We start from the raw sequence: 7513 nt of genomic DNA, 5'->3' as shown, positions 1-7513 counted from the left end.
GGAACGTAGGGCATAAATACAAGAGACAGACAACCCAGCTTGGCCAAAACTTAGTCATATCGATGCATATAATGGCGACAAAAGGTACATGCGGAAGTGTAACACATGTGCGGGGCATGAGGCCCACATAAATAATTAAGCTTCTGTGAAAGAAGCCCCCAGGTATGATGAGTGCGGCTAGCGTATCTATAATGTGCAAGTGAGGCACAAGTTGGCCCTTGAAGGCCTAGAGAAAGGATAAAAGAAAGAAAGAAAAACAAGACAGATAATGTATATGCAAAAAATGGACAGAAGAAGGAGACAAACATAGTGTCCGGCGCTAGGCGTAGAATCTTCGGAGCCTGGCCGCGTTCCATGGGTTCGGCTCGAGTCGATTATTCGATGCATCCTGCAGACGGTATGCTCCCCCGGTCAGAACTTGGTCAATAATGAAGGGACCTTCCCCTTTGGGCTCGAGCTTGTTCTTTTTCTTATCCGGCAGGCGTAGAACTAGTTCGCCAACGTTATAAGTTTTGGCCCGTACTTCTCTGCTTTGGTATCTGCGAGCCTGTTGCTGATAAAATGCGGAACGGGCTTTGCCACGTCGCGCTCCTCCTCGAGGGTGTCCAGACTATCCTGCCGATCGATCTCGGCTTCTCTTTCTTCGTACATGCGCACTCGAGGTGAGTCAGGAATTATGTCACAGGGCAAGACTGCCTCTGCGCCGTACACCATAAAGAAGGGTGTATGTCCGGTACTATGATTCGGCGTGGTCCGCAGCCCCCAGAGTACGGAGTCGAGCTCCTCTACCCAGTGCGTGTTAGACTCCGTTAAGGACCACACTAATCTGGGTTTAATGCCGCTCCTTATAAGACCGTTTGCTCGCTCAACCTGGCCATTGGGTTGAGGGTGATAGACTGAAGCATAATCGAGCTTGATGCCCATTTTGCTGCACTAGAGTTTTACCTCATTGGCCATGAAGTTCGTGCCATTGTCAGTGATGATGCTATGGGGGACACCATAACGGTGTACGACCCCGGATATGAAGTCTATCACCGGTCCGGATTCGGCTTGTTTTAATAGGTTTGGCCTCTATCCATTTGGTGAATTTATCCACCATGACCAGTAAGTATTTTTTCTTGTGGGTTCCCCCTTTAAGGGGTCCAACCATGTCAAACCCCCAGACCACGAAGGGCCACGTAATGGGGATTGTTGGGAGGGCGGTGGTTGGCATGTGGCTTTGATTTGCAAAGAGCTGGCAACCGGCGCAACGTTGGACCAAGTCCTGTGTATCTGCCCGGGCCGTTGGCCAATAGAATCCTGTACGGAAGGCCTTGCTTACAAGAGCCCGGGCTGCGGCGTGGTGACCGCCGAGTCCAGCATGAATTTCTGCCAAAAGGTTCCGCCCTTCCTCTTCGGAGATGCACCTTTGAAGGACTCTGGTAGTGCTTTTTTTGTACAATTCTCCCTCATGGACCCTGTAGGCCTTGGATCACCGAACTATGTAGCGTGCCTCATTTTGGTCCTCCGGAAGTTCCTGTCTAGTTAGGTAGGCCAGGAATGGTTCTGCCCACGGGGCAATGATGGCCATTATTACGTGGGCTGAAGGTGTTATTTCGGTGGCGGAGCCTCCAATTGTGTCAGAGTGTTTGGTATCGGGTATTTTGGCCGGGTCCGAACTATTGTTACCGGTGTCCCCTTCCCATACTACGGATGGCTTGAACAACCTCTCCAAAAATATGTTGGGGGGACCGCATCGTGTTTTGCATCGATGCGGGCGAGGATATCCGCCGCCTGATTGTTTTCCCGAGCCACATGGTGAAATTTGAGCCCCTCGAACCGAGCTGACATTTTTAGGACGGCGTTTCGATAGGCCGCCATTTTTGGATCCTTGGCGTCAAAGTCTCCATTTATTTGGGATATTGCGAGGTTTGAATCCCCACGCACCTCCAGGCGTTGAATGCCCATGGAGACTGCCATTCGAAGACCATGCAACAGAGCTTCGTATTTGGCTGCATTGTTGGAGTCTGTATACAATATTTGCAGTACGTACTGAATGGTATCTCCGTTTGGGGATGTCAGGACGACGCCAGCCCCTAGACCAGCCAGCATTCTAGAACGGTCGAAGTGCATGATCCAATTGGAGTATGCACCGTACTCTTTAGGGAGTTCATCCTCGGTCCATTCGGCGACAAAGTCGGCCAGTACATGCGACTTAATGGCTCACCGAGGCTTGTATGTATGTCTAACGGGAGGAGCTCAATGGCCCATTTGGCAATCCGGCCCATAGCGTCGCGGTTGTTTATGAGATCATTAAGTGGCACTTCCGAGGCTACTGTAATCGAACAATCTTGAAAGTAGTGTCACAGCTTCCGGGATGCCATAAATACTGCATAGGCTATCTTTTGATAATGTGGGTACCGTGATTTGCATGGAGTGAGGATAGTGGATACATAGTATACCGGCTTTTGAAGAGGGAATTTGTGTCCGTCCGCTTCTCGTTCGACGATGAGCATTGCGCTTACAACTTGATGAGTTGCCGCAATGTATAGTAGCATGGGTTCGCCGATGTTTGGTGCTGCTAGGATTGGGTTTGTTGCTAGTATGGCTTTTATTTCTTCCAATCCGGCTGTGGCAGCGTCCGTCCACTCGAAGTGTTCGGTGCACCGAAGGAGGCGATAAAGGGGTAATGCCTTTTCTCCTAAACGGGAGATAAAGCGGCTTAGAGCCGCCACACATCCAGTTAACTTCTAGATTTGTTTGAGGTCTGTTGGGGTAGCCAACTGTGACAAAGCTCGAATTTTGGCCGGATTAGCCTCAATACCTCTACTGGAGACAATGAAACCCAGGAGCTTTCCGGCTGGTACGCCGAAAACGCATTTTTCCGGATTGAGCTTGATGTCATATGTTCGGAGGTTGTCGAACGTGAGCCTCAAGTCGTCTATCAGAGAGTCGACGTGTTTGGTTTTGACGACCACATCATCTACGTATGCCTCTACCGTTTTGCCAATTTGTTTCTCTAGACATGTATGAATCATGCGCTGATATGTTGCGTCGGTGTTTTTGAGCCCAAAAGGCATTGTGTTGAAACAGAAGGGACCGTATGGTGTGATGAACGCAGTTGCGGCTTGGTCGGACTCTGCCATCTGGATTTGGTATTAACCGGAGTATGCATTGAGGAAACACAATGACTCGTGTCCTGCGGTAGCATCAATAATTTGATCAATCCGGGGGAGGGGGAAGGGATCCTTTGGGCAAGCTTTGTTGAGGTCCTTGAAATCGACACAAAGGCGCCAGGATTTATCCTTCTTTGGTACCATCACCAGGTTTGCTAGCCAGTCCGGGTGTTTTATTTCTCTGATGAATTCGGCCTCCAATAACTTGGCTAGCTCCTCTCCCATGGCCTGTCTCTTAGGTTCACAGAAACGCCGAAGAGTCTGCTTGACCGGCTTGAATCCCTTTAGGATATTGAGGCTATGCTCGGCCAGCCTACGTGGGATTCCTGGCCTGTCTGAGGGATGCCAGGCGAATATGTTCCAATTCTCGCGCAGGAACTCTCGTAGTGCGGCGTCCACGGCGTGGTTTAACTGTGCCTCGATGGAGGCTGTTTTTGTAGGGTCCGTTGGGTGGACTTGGAATTTAACTATTTCATCCGCTGGTTTAAAATAGGTGGACTTGGATCTCTTGTCGAGTATCACGTCGTCCCTGTCCACTCTGGAGCGTAGCGTGGTTAATTCCTCAGCCGAGAGGGCTTCGGATAATGCCTCGAGGGCCAGTGCGGCTGTTTTGTTTTCGGCGTAGAGTGCTGTGTCTGGATCACTGGCGAGAGTGATGATTCCGTTGGGCCCGGGCATTTTGAGCTTCATGTACCCGTAATGGGGTATGGCTTGGAAGATTGTGAACGCCTCCCGTCCTAAAAGAGCGTGATATCCACTGCTGAACGGGGCCACTTGGAATGTAATTTCTTCGGACCTGTAGTTCTCCGGCATGCCGAATACCACATCTAGTGTGATTTTCCCAGCGCAGCGTGCTTCCCGACTGGGGATGATTCCTCTAAAGGTTGTGCTACTTTGCTCAATGTGGTTCCAGTCTATTTCCATGTTTTGAAGAGTTTCCTCATAGATGAGGTTTAATCCACTGCCTCCGTCCATGAGTACTTTGGTGAGTCGAAAGCCGTCCACGATTGGGCTAAAGACCAGTGCGGCTGGTGCTCGGGCTGTTTGGAATTTAGGTTCATCACTGGCATTGAAGGTGATAGACGTGTCGCTCCATGGATTTATCGCTGCCACATGGCAGATTTCGACAATGCTGCGGAGTGTTCGCTTGCGCCTATTATTTGATGCGAAGGTCTCAAAGACTGTTAATACCGTATTGTTATCCGTGGGATGGTGCTCTGCGGCATCTAGGATGAGAAGATCCTCACTGCTTTTGGCCACCTGCCGGAGTATCCAACATGCTCTAAGGCTGTGTGTTGGTATGGTATCCGCCGTACTATGAATTTTGCAGGGGCCGTTAAGCCATCCCTCCAATACCGTTCCATGCCCTGTATAGGGTTTTTGTTTCTTGGCCACTAGCTCGGGTGTCTTATGATAGTGCACCCTTTTACTTCGGACTGGGTGTATATTCGGAGCCGGATTATCCCAAAATTTCGTTTCGGTTTTCCAGGCGCTTTCCATCGCACAGTACTTTCGTACTATGGATGCCAAGTCAGTGAAGCGTGATATATCATGGCGACTTAAGGCGTTAAGGATTCCCTTGTTCGTGCAATTATTGCAGAAAAGTGAGATTGCATCTTCCTCGCGACAGTCCTTAACCTTGTTCATCACAAGGAGGAATCTGGCCGAATAATGATGTACTATTTCATGGGGCTCTTGCCTGATGTGGGAAAGATCGTTTATGTCTGGGTGGGTGGGTGGATTTGAGTCCGGACCCCTACCTGATCTAAGACCCAGGGGCCGAGGGGTTTCCGATCTTGGAAGTTCGGATTCCGGTATGTTGCCCGATGAGTCTGGCCCGCTGCCTGACTCTAGGTTCAGGGTTTGGGTGATGTCCTCCCGTGAACGGGTATCCGGCTCGGAGAGCTCCGGTATTCGGACATAGTTATTCCTCAAGGTAGAGGAAGAATCACCGCATTGTTCCTCCACCACCGCTACATGATGGGTGACCGGTGGAGAGTTAGTCTCCCTTCGATTGGGTTTAAGCCCAATCCGATCATAGTCCATAGTGACTCCCAAGGCGGCAATGCGATCCAGGAGTTCGTTTAGGGAGGAGAGCTCCATTGGATCTATCTGCTCGGCGAATTCCGAGCCGGCGTGGAGGCTGTTTTCGATGACCCGAGAAGTCGTCGTCGGTGCAGCAGCCGAACAGGTGGTCATGAAGAAACTGCCTAGCCGGAGAGTTTGGCCGACAGCCAGGGCTCCCCCGGTGGTAATGTTGTTTTTAACAATGAGATGAGGCATCCTTCCTTATTGCGACATCATCGAGGAACTCTCAATGAAATCACCAATGTCAGTGTCAAAACCGGCGGATCTCGGGTAGGGGGTCCCGAACTGTGCGTCTAAGGCAGATGGTAACAGGAGGCAGGGGACACGATGTTTTACCCAGGTTCGGGCCCTCTTGATGGAGGTAAAACCCTACGTCCTGCTTGATTTATTCTTGATGATATGAGTATTACAAGAGTTGATCTACCACGAGATCGGAGAGGCTAAACCCTAGAAGCTAGCCTATGGTATGATTGTCTGTTGTCCTACGGACTAAAACCCTCTAGTTTATATAGACACTGGAGAGAGCTAGGGTTACACAAGGTCGGTTACAAAGGAGGAGATATCCATATCCGTACTGCCTAGCTTGCCTTCCACGCCAAGTAGAGTCCTATCCGGACACGGGACGAAGTCTTCAATCTTGTATCTTCATAGTCCAACAGTCCGGCCAAAGGATATAATCCGGCCGTCCGGATACCCCCTAATCCGGGACTCCCTCAACGGTGATCATCCAGCGACTCCGGCACTGTGAACGGGTAGCACGTCTCATACTTGATGTTCTTCGCCAAGGGCCAGTAGTGATCGTCGCACGCCTACGTCAGGTGATGCACGATGTCCACCGGCGAGCCCCAAAACGGCACCAGGCACTCATAGCAGTAGACGAAGGGCTCCTTGGAGGCATCGACCAGGCCGTCCATGAAATGGGAGTGGCTATAGGGGACGTTCCACCAGTTGAATATATGAGCAAGTTACTACGAGATTTAGTCCGAATAAGCACAAAATAAATCATGACGGCTATAACAGAGATTAAACTAATCGTGCAGACTAGCATAATAGATGAATAGATCGAATCTAGGGGATAGACTAGAAACATGAATTCTACCATGATTTCGAACAGGAAGGACAGAAACACATACGGTGCAATGGGAGAAGCACCATTGGCATTGAGGTTGTCGCCCATGTCATTGAGGAAGAGGTTGCCGAGGTCGGGGAAGAAGTCGTTGCTGCTAGCAGTCGCGAGAGTGCGCTCCCCAAATTTCAGCAGCGCCCGCCGAATGGAGCGCAGGAGGGAGTGGTTGTAGGGGACGTTGCGGTCGCCGAATGGAGCGCAGGAGTAGCCCACGAAGGAGTAGATGGTGCTCCTCCCTAGTCTCTATTCTTATCTCTATCTCTACTACTCTTCTTTGTTTTTTTATCTATACTATACTACTATATAGTGTACCAATTTTGAAAATTTGAAACATGGGTCTAAGAAGTAGTTTCAGCCATCGATAGGGTCAATCCTATGGTTCAGAATGGACGGATTCGCATCTACAGTATCCACCATGCAGTTGGTTGTTCATTCTAGAGAAATCTAGGCCCACCCGAATTGTTTATTGCAGGACATCGCGTTTGTGCACTGCAAGGTTGGGCCACGTAGATAGAAGGACACTATCCGGCCATGGACTGATGGACTTGCATCGCAGCAAACTGCAGTCACGCCAGACTTTCGGTCATGTACTCCCATCTCCATCCTTCTCCTAGAGCGTATCAAAGTACTGGTAGCTTTTCATGTGTCCCAAGGCATCACATGATTTTATATAGCCTAACTTTGCATCCTGTCCATCCATGAAATAGCATTAGGGAATACGACATGTATATGATAGTACAATGGTTAAGTCATCTATCACACTACACAAATACATGAGATGGACAAAAAATTATGTTACCAAGTTTTGCAACCATGAAAATATTTTTATTTGAAGAAAAAATGTGACTAGGACATTTTGATTAGTGAAATTAGGATAGTTGTCATGATAACTTTACATACAAACATAACAGAATTATTGATTTGTTAGACTTTTCAAGGACTTCTTTTTTAAAGAAAAAAATCAGACTGGGAGATCTGTATTCACGAATTGAACTTTGCACGTGCTATGCACGTACCAGCGTACTAGTAATAATATACTAGTTGTAGTTGTCAAATCGAATAGTACTGCACCGTCCACTGCACGCCCGGCTGACCACGCCTCCTCGCCTCCATCAAACCCCTCTGTTAAACCCGCATGCAAACC

Source organism: Triticum urartu, chromosome 4A, assembly GCF_056163025.1.
Source record: "Triticum urartu cultivar PI428250 chromosome 4A, HENAU_Tu73, whole genome shotgun sequence".
NCBI classification, from domain to species: Eukaryota; Viridiplantae; Streptophyta; class Magnoliopsida; order Poales; family Poaceae; genus Triticum; species Triticum urartu.
Note: the sequence above shows the minus strand (reverse complement) of the source record.